General features: G+C 48.9%; 1 long non-coding RNA gene across 1 annotated transcript; it reads right to left on the minus strand.

Moving 5' to 3' along the window:
• Positions 1-1,048: 1,048 nt before the first annotated feature.
• Positions 1,049-13,610, minus strand: LOC118687093 (uncharacterized). Its single transcript, XR_004980291.2, has 4 exons — positions 13,434-13,610; positions 12,098-12,220; positions 6,595-6,711; positions 1,049-6,139 (listed from the first exon to the last, which is right to left on the minus strand). It is a non-coding gene; the product is annotated as an uncharacterized LOC118687093 (long non-coding RNA).
• Between the last annotated feature and the right edge of the window lie 826 nt (positions 13,611-14,436).

The following is a 14,436-nucleotide window of genomic DNA, read 5'->3' on the forward strand; positions in this document are numbered from 1 at the left end:
TGGGCCAGTGTGAGAGAGGTCTGGGCGAGTGAGAGATAGTAAAAGAATAGAGAAGAATCCTAGTGGGAAGAGATGATGGAGTGGCTTTTGCTGGACTCTTTTTGTATAGCCATGGACAGAACCATGTTCCTTGTGATACAGAGACTGCATTCTAGGGGGAGGCAATGGCCTCAGAACCAAGAGGGTTCAGTGTTGGTGCCCCTCGGCCCCAGGGGGTGAAAAATATGGGGGGGACAGGTGTCCCAAAAGGAGAGATTGTGGGGACAGGTGTCCCAAAAGAGAGACTGTGCCTTTTTTGGATCGGGACAGAGCATCCTTAAAAGACAACCCTAGAAGCAGCTCTGGTCCGTGTTCAGTGGTGAGAGCACTGGACATGGAAAGGAAGAAGTCACGACGGCAGATGTACTCCGGGCGGTGCCACAAATGACACAGAAACACACGGGGTTTCGACTGTGTTTCCAGGAGAAGCCCATGGCGCAAGAAGGACTCCTCTCCTCTTGATGAACTCAGGATTGATTGTCTAAAAGGTGCTGCTAGACTGAGAGTTGGTGATTTGAAGAACAAATGTATTGGGTTAGAAATTTGGTGGGGGAGGAGGAAATGCATTTGTGAAGTTTTCACTTTCCCTGTGTGTGTGTTCCTTTTTATCTGTAGTTGTAGAGTAGTTAATAAAGTTCTGGTTCTTTTCTTTCCTAAGTAAGAGCCTGCTTTGCTTATTCCTGGTCACATCTCACAGCAGCTACCAGGGAGAATGTATCTTCATGGAGGCACTGGCATTGTGCCAGTGTCAAACCATGACAATACATAAACAAGGAAAAGAAGAAGGGTCTTGCAAATCCAGAGGCAAGTTGGGATGCAAACAATGGGATCAGGGCAGGACAAGGGAATGACAGAGGAGTTACCCCAGGTTCACTCTCTGATCCAGGTCCTTCAAAGAATCTGTGGGTATAAGTTTTTTAGGAATTGATGGAGTTAGAAACTTTTCTTTAGAAACATTACATGTTAACTTGTAAACCAAACAACACACAACCAACAAGAGTCCATCTGGTTCAATAGAAATAGATCTTTATTAATAACATGCACATCATACGTATATTTAAAATACATATACATTTTTTCTACTATTCACTTTAGAAAACAATTTCATAAAAACCTTCAGTCAGGTCCCAGGTAATTTTAAACATTAAAAAGCTTTTTTTTTTTTTTACAGAACCAGTAGGTATTATTCCAATTATTTGGTGTATAATCACCACGTATTTAACATAATGCAGGCTCATGCATTTCAATAGAAATAGGTGTTCCCTTCTCTGCTTTGTCAATCGTGTCAAATATATGATGATATACTTGACATCACCTGCCACAGTTGCCATATGCAGCTGTGATTCCCTCCTGGGAGCATTCCACAGGTGGTGTTTAAAATCTGGAGACAATTTTTTTACAACTTTCTGAGTTCCTACGAGGGGCTCCTGGTGCTGCAGGTGGCCCAGAGCCCAGCTATGGCAGAAACCAGAAAAACAGAATTTCATGAATGTCGGAGAGGAAAGCAATCTGAATAAAGAAAAGAGGGAATTGGCAAATCCCCTCTTGTGTTCATGGCAAACTGAGGTCAGGGTTGGGTTTCCCAAGGTCCTGCCAAGTACCAAATCAGATCTGGAGAGAGTGCACAGAGATACCAACGATGGACGGTTTGCAGATTTACAGAACATTTACAGAGGCTCGTACGAGGGTGGGACTTTAAGGCACAATAGTCCATATACTCAACACATTCATTGGAAAACAGAAGTTCAATTTACAGTGCAAGAGAGATGTGTTGGAGAGCTGAAGCAGCAGCTCAGGGGTCACTGTCACCGATAACGTGGCGATTGAGGGGATCTGGCAGCCCCAGCCCCGCACAAGCTCATGCACATGCTGAGCATCAAGCACACAAGGAGCCTCTCAGGCTCCAGCAACAGGCTCTGAGTGAGGAAATCGGGTGATAACCCAAGCATTTAAAGGATCAGGACCCTGATGTCACCGAATCATGGAATGGTTTGGGTTGGAAGAGACCTTAAAGACCGTCAGGTTCCAACCCTCCTGCAGTGGGGACACCTGCACTAGGGCAGGATGCTCAAACTCAGTGTTGGGGTTCTGCACCAGACCCCACCCACACCCACACTGTGGACCCCACCCATGTCCAGCCAGAAAAGCAGCACAAAGAAAACTCAACTCATAGAAACACTCATTCCAGCCAAGTGTGCTGCTGTTTCCAGGTGGAAATGAAATGTCCTAAGCCAGTCATTTTCGAAATGATCAGCTCTCCTCACCAAGTCTGTCCTTGTTACCCAGCTCATCTATATTCTCTCTGATGAATATTCCATCTCCAAGGCAACTGAGTCAAAGGGAAGCAAGGACTTTCTTTACATCCAGTGCAAACATAGCCCATATGTAGGAGTTCCTAATGCAGTCATAATATAACATATATATATATATATATATATATATATATATATATATATATATATAAATCCATCTCACTGAAAGTTGACCACCTACGGACAGATTCTCACATCAGAAGCCAGAAGAGCTGAACTGTAGCTACAAACCCAAAAAGGAAAAATCACTGTATGTAGCTGTATTAAAATGCTGGTACCCAGTAACTTGGCAACTAAATGTTAAAATCAATATAAGTGTATAATTCAAAAAGTGTCAAATATTTTGGGAGTCACTTGCAATGTTATTGCACATTTTTACTTCTTTATCACCCCATAAACTATTTTTAAGCATTCAAATCAAAAATTTCAGACCCACTTTTCAGCAGCACCAATCACTGGGCAAAGCAGAAGGCAGTAAAAACTGAAGCAGACTTAAAGCATATAGAATAGTGAACCTTTGATTCAATGCCATATCAAAAAGTCAACCATAAAAAACTCAATTTGTTGTCCGGAAAGAAATAATCCATTTTAACAGCTCCTGGAGCAAGTGAAAATTAAAAAAAAATTAGAGACTATGTGTTTTCTTCAAGAAAACAGCGCATGAGAAAAACATGAGTAAATGATCATCCTCTGTCCTAGGTAGCCCAAGGAGTTTTGGGACCTGATGCAGATTTTTGTCTGTTATATCTGTTCAGTTATCACAATGTCTTCACAGAGAAGCTTTCAATAGGCAAGAAAGTATCTGCCTCTTTCAGCAGGCAAAGAACCTCTTCAAAGGTGAATCTGACAGGGCCAATGTCTTTTTTTGTTCAGGTGAGGTTAAAGACTTTGATCCTACTGAGCTTTTTTCATTTCATTGAAACGTTTCTAACTTTAAGTTAAAAGATTTGTTTATTCAAGTCAGAGCCATCCTATGAATATAAAAAGTCAGTCAGCGAGAGAAAAGAAGCATTTAAGCATTTCCTGTACATGCTGGGATCGTTATGAAATCAAGTGAAAATGGACACGAAGAGGGAAAAAAATGCATAACTCAAACCACTTCAGAGTGGAAAATTACATGGTTTGAAAAATCAGAAGACAGGAGCAATTTTCCTTCACCATTCCCCCAGCCCTGGGGTGGCACAAGGCGTTCCAGTGCCATGGAGGCCACAGAGCTCCTGGGGGATAAATGGCACCTCTGACAACAGCAAATGGGCTTCTTTTCTTCTCTTACTGGTCATACTGGGGCTGTCCCACACCCCTGACCAGCAGCCTGGGCTTTCCTAGCCCCCTGTTGAAGTGGGCATGGCCCCTTCCCATTGGAAATTTCTCAAACCACATTGAAACCATTTCTCAAATCATGCAACTGGACCAGCTGCGTGATTTTGGGCTGGTGCGAGCCCAGGGGCAGCAGGAATCAAACCATGCACAGCCAGGAAGCTCTGAGGCTGAACTGCACTGGCTGAGGATTGAAAGATAGCCTTTTCTAAGAGATAAGTAAATATGACTTGTCTCAAAGCAAAAACAGAGATCTGAACATTCATCATGACTAGCAGCACCTCCCAAACAGCACTGCCCTGTTTTTTCAGCCTTCCCACAGTATCTGAGATGTTTATATTCTCCAGTTTGCAGGTTATCCTTGTTTTGAATTACACTGCTGACATTAATTTTTTTTTAATTAAAAAAAAAAAAAATCTGGATTTTACTGCTTCCTTCTATCTCCTAAACCTGTACTGACTTCTAACTACTGATACCAGAGTTAACTTTGTTCTTCACACCTTTCTGCTTTTGCCTTTTCTCCAGCACAAAGACGTGCCTGGGAGCTATGATGGTATGTGTGACACACACAACCAGGGTGCTCTGAGCAGGGTGACAGGAGGAATCTGACACAAAAAGCACATTCCTGGCAAGCCACAGTATTTGTTCACACTATATAATGCTTCAGAGATAGCATCAGCCACATCTGCAAGAGCAAAGCCTTTCAAAACAAAAAATTTGGGTCTTAGATATATATGTATATATATATGTATATATATATATATCTGCCTCCAGCTGAGTGTGCACTATTATTTACTTTGTTTTAAAGCTTTAAAGTGGTGATAGCCAGCGAGGCAAAGCCAACAGACCTGTAGGACTTTGACAGGCTTTGAACCATCTCGTGTTCAGCAGTTCTGGGATGCAGGTCCCTGACAGCTAATTTACAGGCTCATTAATCACATTCCCCCAGATTATAGTGCAATCTCTGCTTCTGGCCCCATTGCTGGAGCTTCATCCTTTCCCTAATGTTACTCTTTGGTATTTTCATGACGTAGCTTTGGCAGCTGTGAAACTTTCCACTTGTAGTCATTCTGTTTGCTGAACATCCCACATGCCATAGCTTGTGAAACATATATATTTACATATTTTAAAGTTAATTCCCAGATTGAAGTTAGACATTTCACTTAACCTGAAACATTATTACTAATGCTGAGCAGTTTTATCAGGAGAGCCTCTGAGGTCTTACCATCATCTGTCAGATACATTCATTCTCTATCTATGAGAGTTATCATTGTTTTTCTGCCTTTTATAGTCCACATAAAAAGAAATTGCTGTCTATTCCCTAGCACCAGTGTGAACCTCGGGCCAAACAGCAAATTAGCATGCAAAGAAGTATTCAGGGAAACAGCTAGGGAAAGAGGCAAATGAAGTTAAGGGAACACTGATGATGGGCTGAAGAAACAATCTTTCCTGTGAGTCATTCTGGTTTGTATTAAAATAGCAAAGTAGATACCAGCTAAGAGATAATATAAGTAAAAAGTGAATGCAATTATTTTTTAAAAAAACCAACAACCCACAAACCCTTGCAAATCTCAGTACAGAGTGTCTGTAAGTAGCAAGCGAGTTCAGTCTCTGAAAATCCTAAGCTAAAGACTGATTCCTTTGGCACTGACTCCTTCATGGTCAAAGCAATTCTCAAAGAAACTTTCTGTCTATACTTTTACAGCAGATAACTTGTGTTTTGCTCCTCACTGTTAGACTACTCCACTGCTTCGGGGGCTCCCCTTGCACCGGGGATGGCGGAATTTAACTGCGAAAGGGAGTGGGAGCATCCATATCTACACACAGGTAACTTCAAGTGCAGCTCTGTTTCTACAAACCACCTTGCACGCAGTCTCTGCAGGTTTAGGACCTCTGTATTGCACCTCTCTGTGTGCACAGCAAGGGGCTTCACACCGGGGGTTAACAGAGCATTATCCAAAGCACCTTCCACTCAGCTCCCTCTCCGCCTCCCGATGAGCATCGCAAACACCTCTGCAATCAGTGCCTCACCTCAACACCTCAACAAGCAGTCCAAGCATTCAGAAACAAACATCAGTGGGTCTAACAGCTACTTTTTAATTCATTTTATAAATAAGCAACTGAGAATTTTGCTCCAGGTGGCTGCCCGTGTAGCCCATGCCGTAGACGGCGCTCTCTGCGGAGTAAGGCACGATGCGATACGAGTGCAGCTCTTCATAATAGAGCGACTGGGAACAGCACTCCTGCACCATCAGCTTCAGCCGTTTTCGTGCGTCAGAGTAGGCAGTCCTACAGCACGGAGCCTCCTTAAAGTATTCATAGCTCTCCCTCTCTGTCTCTAGGTGGATCTTCCTCAACAGATTGTTAATTAATACAGACCTACGGAGATAGGCCTCGGGGTCGTCCAGGAAGCGCAGTTTCTGCAGAGACAGTTTTAGGATACAAGTCCGGTCCTCTGGAAGTATCAGGTGCTGGGGAGTAAATGGGTGGGTCTTTAGCATCAAGGAATGAAGTTAGGGGGAGGGTGGGGGTCTGGAGTGAGGGAGATACTCACTTTTGGACAATACTCATGGTAATCTTTCAAGGAATGAAATTAGGGGAAGGAGTGAGGGAGATACTCACTTTTGTGCAATACTCATGGTAATCTTTCAAGGAATGAAATTAGGGGAAGAGTTGGGGTCTGGAGTGAGAGAGATACTCACTTTTGGACAGTACTCATGGTAATCTTTCAAGGAATGAAATTAGGGGAAGGAGTGAGGGAGATACTCACTTTTGTGCAATACTCATGGTAATCTTTCAAGGAATGAAATTAGGGGAAGAGTTGAGGTCTGGAGTGAGAGAGATACTTTTGGACAGTACTCACGGTAATCTTTCAAGGAATGAAATTAGGGGAAGAGTTGGGGTCTGGAGAGAGGGAGATACTCACTTTTGGACAATACTCATGGTAATCTTGATGTAAATGTTCTTCTTCTGCATATTTTCTCTTAAAGTAAGCTACTTTCGACGTCGTTAATGTCTTTGGTAGGCCCCGATCAGATCAGCTCTGCACAAAAGAGGAAAAAGAAAGTCAGTATTGGCCAGGGTGGCTGCAGCATCCCAGTCTGGGGTGTGCAGGGCAAGGAGGGATCCAGAGGGCGTCAACACACAGCCTCATCCTGCAGCCCTCAACCCGCTGGAATAACAGTTGAGAGGCTGGCAAATGTGAAGCTGTCTCTGAACCAGCCACCCTGAGGCTTGCCAGCACAGCCAGCCCCTCTCTCCTCTCTGGAGTGACCACCATAGCACTGTGCACAGGCAGGGTCTCCTGATCCTACAGCTGAGTGAGTGTCAGGGCCAGCCACAGCCCCACAGAGCAGGCAGGAGATGCCTGAGATGGGAATGTCCCTGACCGGGATGGGGCCACCTGTGTGCAGGACAGGGGACCCTGTGCCCTGCTGGGGTGTGTGGGCCAAGGATTGGGGTTTGATTTCCACCCATCACACACGGAGCTCCCTGGCTTCCCTGGAAAGCCAATGCAGGGTGCATGCACTAGATGGTGGTGTTGTCTCAGAAGAGCAGGAGAGTTCAGTGGGAAGGTGATGGAGTGGGTTTGTTCCCCGGGTGGCTTCAGTTTTTCAGGGCACAGAGGATGGAGGCTCAACATTTGGGATAAGAAAAGGAATTATTGGGCTTTTGTCCTGTGGCAAGAGCCCAGGGATGTCTGTTCCTCCAGAGCTGAGCCCTGCAGAAGATCAGGGCACTCTGGGCTGCCTGATCTGAGCTTGCTCATCTCCCTGGAAAGGTGACATGGTGCTAATTCAGCATCTTAATGAGGTCCATAATTGCAGTGGTACTCAGCCTGGTGAGCACTGGGTCCCTGTGAGAGCCAGGACTGGGCTTTGCTTGGCTATTCACCAGAAAACACGAGGAGCCCTGTGCCTTTCTGGGAAGCACAATCTCCTCTCAAGCCCTCCTTTTTATAAGAGATTTCTGTTATTTGCTTTTAAATGTACTTTTTTAAAATAAAAATTTAAAAAAAAAACACCAAAACTTTATTATACTGATGTCTAAAGGCAATCCTTTAGACATCAAAGGAGAAGAAAGTATCCAGAGACACTTCACAAAATAACTCAAAGTCAAGTCCTATGGAAAATATTTTATTCCCCAAATTGGGATATCTTTATGGCAGCATTTGAAACTTCGATTTTCTGAAGAAATGAAGGCTTTGGCTCCCTGACACAATAGAAAAGCAATAATGTATTGCACAGCCAGAACACAGACCTCATGTTGCTGGAAGGATCCTTCCATGGGGCATGAGGGGTTCCTTGAGCCTCAGCTGCTGCTGGGGGGTGCTGAGATACCCACAGAACCATTCCAGGCACTGACAACCATTCCTTCACTGGCAGGAAGGAGCAATGTGTCCTCCCTTCCTTATTCTACATCAAAAACCCACAAGAAGGGGCTGAAGAAGAAATCCTTTCAGTCAGAGGACTCCTGCATTTTCTCACTGAATTTTAAGTCTGTGGGGATGGAGGTTTTTCATGAAGGATTCTGCAGGTCTGTGCAGAAAACTGACTGGTGGGGTAAAACCCCATTTGGAGTCAAAACCCCTCAGCCCTGCTCTGGGACCCATCAGGACATGGATTGCACTTCAGAGCAGCATTTCTCCAGGAGCGGGACTATTGCTCTTACAGTGGGACCACACTGCCAAGGCTGCCCTGGACCATCACACACATCAGAGATGCTCCCAACACCCAGCTCAGCTCTCAAGGGCAAGGGCAGGGCTGTGGTCTTCACCACTCCACTGGCATAGCTGCAAACACAGGTTTAAATTCATGTGCAGCAACCTCCTCTGCTTGCAGGTTTCGTTCCAATATTTGAGCTACACCAGAGCCTGGGCAGCCTGGATATTTAATTACTCTGATATCGTGTTCTCCTAGGTGGAAACCCCACTGTGCTGTGTTATCTGAGCACAACAACAAATGCATTCACCTCCCAGTGCCATGGGATGGGAGAACATTTCAGCTTTCCTCACACTGCTCTGAGGAAGACAAAGGTACAGACAGATGAAGTGACATTCCCATAGCCACCCAGGCTGTCAGGGCTGGGAAAGGAGCCAAAGCCAGCACACAGGTAGATCCCTTCCTCAAACCAAACCTCTAAATGCTAAAACACACTCCCTAGTGCTTTTCAGGGAAAAGGCTGGAAGCACAGCCCTATCACTGCCTGTGTGCAGAGGAAGCAGAAAATCACCCTGAGTGCAGGGGCAGCACAGACAACCACAGCATGCAGAGCATCTCAGCTCAGTTCTGCAGCTCCCCCAGCCCCATGCAAAACTCTCCCTTGCTGCTCCAGGCCACAGGAATTCTGCTCCCTGCCCCAGAGATGGAAGGTGATGTGGAATTCAGCATCCCCTTGAGCACAGCTGGTGCAGGAGACATCAGGGAGCCAGGACAAGGGAAGGAGCTCTGGCAGCCTGTGGCTGGGAGGGAAGGAAGGCTGTGGGTTTGCACATGCCACGGGCTGGAGGCTGGTGCTGGCTGGCAGGAGCAGACAGAAAAATTGTATTTTGCTGAGGGACACACATGACCATCCTGGCAGAGGGTTCATTGCACACCCAGCTGGCATCCCCTTTCTGGGGTTAGGTTCAGCACCAGCCTGGGACACACCCCTGGTTGGCTGAATTTAAATTCCTTACATCAGGTAAAGCAGCAAAGTTGTCACGCTCCCCTCACCCCCACACCCACAACTTAGTTTAGGAGCAAGGAAGAGAAACAACAACCAAGCAAACACCAAGAGCATCTCTAGGCTGTAAGTTTGGCTTGAAATGTGTTCCCAGTTTTAAATGAAAGACTACATTTGAGGAGAAAAGTCGCCCCAAGCTGCTCAACACCACACCATCTGTCAGCAAATCCCAGCAGCTCCAAATCTGCAGAGCTTGGAGCACCCACTTGCCCAGCTCAGCAGCTCCCAGGGGCTGTCACAGGTGGCTCAGCTCAGCTCCCCAGGAGGGAAGGGGTGCTGCCTGCACACCTGCAGGGTGAGACAGGGAGCTGGAGGCACCCAAGTCCCATCCCAGGGCTGCTCTAGAGGAGTTCAAGGGCTGCTCTTGTGATCAGTGCAGCTGCCATCCCACCACCACTCATTTCATCACCATCGCCTTTTGTGGCTGCTGCTGGTGCCCACACATCTGTCTGCAGGTTCAGGGGAGCGAGAGCACCAACTGTGCCCTTGCACTGTGCCCTCAACACCAGCAGCGATGCTGAAGCCCTCCAGGGACCCCTCTCCATGCAGGAGGCTCTCAAGGACCCAGCCTTTCTCTAACCCTCGTTGGAAGTCAGCTCTCCACGGCTCTGTGCGTGCCTGGGAGCTGCTTGGCCGGGGTTACAGCCACCCGAGGCTGTAGTAATGCCGCAGTGAATCAGACCCTTGGCGTTTTGTTTAAATATAAACACATTGAATCAGTGCTTTTTGTGTGGAAGGCTATTCTCGCCAGCCAAGTGTTTTGACAGCTCCAGCGAGGTGCTGTGAGTCACTGCCTCTGCCTCACTCAAGCTCAGAGACAGATACATCTTAATCACATTACGTTTTCTCCAGCGCTACACCACAAGTCAAGGCACGGGGCCAAAAACCTCCCCACGGGGACCAACCAGCGCAGCGCTGAGTCCCGAGCCTGAGCTTTGTCCTTCCAGCCTGGATGAGCGTCGGGAAAGCGCATCCAGCATCCCGGCAGCGCTCAGCCCCGAGCTCTCCGCTGCTCCCCGAGGGCTCGGTGCAATTTGCACTGTGGGATCGGCAGGCCCAGGGATGCCCGGTGTCTGCATCCCGCCGGTGCCTGCTCGGAATGCAGGGCACACCGGCTGGAGCTGCCATTAGCGCTAATGGGAGCTCGCAATAGAAATCCCACTCGCGGCAGTGGGGGAATAGATAAAGGGCTACCTCTGTCTCAGGCTGGGAGCTCTCAGGGTCAGCTTCGCCGGGGTTTTAATTGTACTTTCAACAGAACAAAATGCGTCCGTTCCTGTTTGTTTCTCCGGGAATAATTGTGGTGCTCTGCGGTGTGGTACTCGCAGAGTTATTAGGCGTGTTTGGACAAAGGGCTGTCTTATCTAAATTGGGTTGGAAATAGATTTATATGGTGGCAACTTCCCGTTTGAACTGCAAATTGCAGCAAAGTTGCTTCACCTGCGCTCCTGCATCGCCCCGGTGACAGCAGCCCCTCCTCGGCATGAATTAATGCCGGGCGATTTCCACGGGGCTGCAGCCTCGCCGAGAAAGGAGCTCAGACGGAGTTTAAAAAATTATTGAACATCCAGGAAAAAAACACCTGAGCTTGTGCCTTTGCATCTCAAACAACAGAGAGGGATCTGCAAGCCCCGTCACAGAACTTGTTACGTGAGCCCTTGGGAGCATCCCCACACCTGCCTGCTCCTGCATCTCCCCTGCCTTTCCTCGGGAAGAAAATTCCTCCCTGCCTGCTCAGAGCTGCAGAGAAAGGGCTCGTTCGTCGGGATCGATGCTGTTTGGTTGTTGATGCAGACATCTGCAGGGGGTGAGCACGGAGCCGGCCCCGCCGAGCTGGTGACTCAAATGTGCCGCTGCCCTGCAGGGTTCCTATCGCAGCCTGAAGGAGAGCGATCAATATGCGAGCTACGGCTGCCTGAGCCGGAGACCTTCGCTGAGCATCCCTTACGTGCTCGAACACAAAACCTGAGGCTTCTGAGCACACAGAAACCGGCCTTTATCATCAGCAGGAGACGTGACTTTGACATGGCAGGACGCATCATCATGTCCTTGCTTCTGCTGTCAAACTGGGGTGATAAACTCCCCCGTCCCCAACCTTCAGAGCACTCGCAATTAGGGGGTGCTCAGCTGAAACGTGCTCCTGGTTTCACATGCTCCGCTGCTGCTTTTCTCCTCTCCTAGGGCAGCACAAGCAGCTGGTCCCACTGTGGGATTCCCAGCTGATCATGCAAAGCTACCAGACCACGGGCAGATGAACATGTGGATCGAAAACACATGCCAGCCCCGGGATTTCACGCGATGCCAATCGATGGCAGCCCTTCTAAGCATATCGAGCCTTATCAGCCAGAGCAAGCCCCCTTTCATTGCAGCACGGGGAGGTGGGGACCCCCAGCCGCACTCCTGTCTGCTGGCTTTGCACTTTAAAACCGCCTTGTAGTTTGCTGATGGCTCTGCAGACCTCCCTAATTGCAGATTCTCCCTGGGCACACATGTGTACAAGGCACAAGCATCTGAATGGCTCTCGTGAGGGCACGAAGGCATGAGACTTAATGGCTGAGTGACTATTCCTGTCTCCCTCCTCTGAGTCCCACTGCTTTCCCCAACAGAGTAAAACAATAATTCCAGGTTCACCCCCTTTCGACATTAATCCCGGTAAATGCCCTCACTCCGCCCAACCAGCTGAAGTTTGCAAACTTGTTAGTTACCTGAGGGTGCGGAGTCAGTCTGCAAAGGGTCGTTCTGGGGTAACCTCAGCAGTTCTGGTAAGATTTCCCCCTCGCACGGGCTCAGCGAGCATTTCTGGCAGCACGGCAGTGCTGAAGGGTCACCTGCCGTGGTGGATCAAGGAGAAACACTCATGGCTCAGGTGGCAAAATCAGGACAAACACGGCGAGCAGCTGGACCGCAAGAGGACAAAGTGCTATTTCAGCATCCCCACCGGGCTTAGTAACAGGGATAAATAAGAGTTCTGATGTTACACCCAATTCTCTAACTTTGACCTTGCTTTCTGGAGTCCCTTTCACACATCAGGAAAGCAGATAAAACATTAAGAAAAAAAAAACCAAACCAAAACATTTCAGTCTCTCAGTGGTGTAGCTATATTCCACTCAGAGCAAATGCTGCAAAAATACAGCTTGCTCCTCTAAATATCCGGATGTTTCTGGAGCTAGAACAATAATTCTGCCCCAATCACCTCTTAAAATGGCACATTATTTTCTCCATTAATTCTTGTCAACCTCAGAGGAAAGCTAAAGGGCTGCTATTAAAACCATGCCATTACTTTGAGTAGCAGCATTAATTCTCTATCATACACACTCACACTGCCTGCAGAGCAATACAGGTCTGGGGAAAGTCAGATTCCCGTTTCTCTTTAACAGGGTGCACATTTCAGAGTTTGCCTGACATACATTTTCCAGGCTGATGCCTTGCCTTCCGGGTGAAGTATTTGGCACGCTGTAGTAAGAACATCTCCCACTCTCATGGGGAAAAAAAACCCACTACAGATATGTGTGTACACCTAAATTCTGCTCTTTTACACGTGTGTGCCAGAGACACTCAGACTTTTTGAGCACATGAACGAAATTAGACATGTCTAAATGCTGCAAGAGAGAAAGGAAAGGAGAGCTGGTATGTGTGTGTACTCTTGTCTCGCAGCTATAAGACAACTAAATTTAGACAGTTGTGTCATCCCAGAGGATGACAGCATTAACAGGCGATGGAAAGAGGAGCTATGGTTACTTTTCAGAGTTCAGCTCTGACCGTAAAAAGAGGACTCTGATCGAAATGACCTTTTCTAGAGTCCGGCAGAGCAGCAGCACCTCTGCCCGTGGCACTGCGGGACGCGCGGAGCCTCCCCCCCGGCTCTTCCCTCTCCCGCGCTGCAGCAAAGCCACGAGAGCTCCCAAACAAACGCAAAACTTCCTCTCCACGCCAGCAGCCACCTGCTAAACCCTTCGGAGCAGATCCCACCAGCAAAGCCCCACACCACCTCCCTGACACCGGCAACCCCACGGCTCGCTGTCGCTGGGCAGTGTCACTCACCCGGCGAGCCCCGGCTCCAGAGGGAGGGAGGGCTGCTCCGTCCTTCCCTCGCTGCTCCTGGAGGAGGTGGCGGCGGTGCTGCTGGCGGCGGTGGTGGCAGCTCCTGCGGGTCCCTGCAGCCACTGAGGAGCGCATCACCTCCCGGCCGCAGCCCGCGGAGGTGGGTGCCCAGATGTTCCCCGCGCGGATTGGTCCAGCGGGAGCAGATGTTGCCCGGTTGCTAGGAGCGTTGCTAGGAGCGCTGCTAGGAGACGGTGACGCTCTCTCCATCACTGGCGCGACTCGAGGCCGCGGGGAGGGAGGGAGGAGGAAGAGGGGAGGAGGGAGGAGCAGGTCCCCACCGCCACCGGGATGCTCCGCGCCGGGCCGTGCCGTGCCGGGCTGCGGGGTGAGCCGGAGGATGGAGCGGGTGCCGTGGCTCAGAGCGGGACAGGCGGTGAGGAGCTGCAGAGGATGGGGACGTGAAAGGCCAGAACAGGGAGGGGGGAGCAGCCCGGGGAAGGGGGTGGGCAAGGAGGGCCATAAAACCTCCCGCCAGGGCGGGCTGAGGGATGCGCGGAGCGGGCCGGCAGCCGCGGAGGCGTCCGGCGCTCATTGCGGCACTGAGAGGGAGAGAGCTCTGCTCGCTTCAGGGAAAGACCGGGAGAAACACAACCCGGTGCCTGGAAGGGCTGGAGGGAGAGGAGTCAATTCGGTCCTGCTGGCAGAGACCAGCTCTCTTACTGGGTCATGTTCCTTACTGGGTCATGACCTTCTGCTCTCTTACTGGGTCATGTTCCTCTTCCCTCCTGATTTATGATTCTCCCTTTTCCCTCCATCAGATCCTGGCCCACTTTTTCCCCTGAGCTTTTGGGATGTTCCACCACGGTGCCCTGGGTCCCACCCTGGCACTTACACCCATGGTCCCATGGCCAGAAATTGGATGGCTGTAGGATAAAAAGCTGCACAGTAAAACAACCCAGACCTCCTCTCATATAAAAGAGCAGGTCACTGTGGGGTAGCA

This window comes from Molothrus ater, chromosome 6, assembly GCF_012460135.2.
Source record: "Molothrus ater isolate BHLD 08-10-18 breed brown headed cowbird chromosome 6, BPBGC_Mater_1.1, whole genome shotgun sequence".
Lineage (NCBI taxonomy): Eukaryota > Metazoa > Chordata > Aves > Passeriformes > Icteridae > Molothrus > Molothrus ater.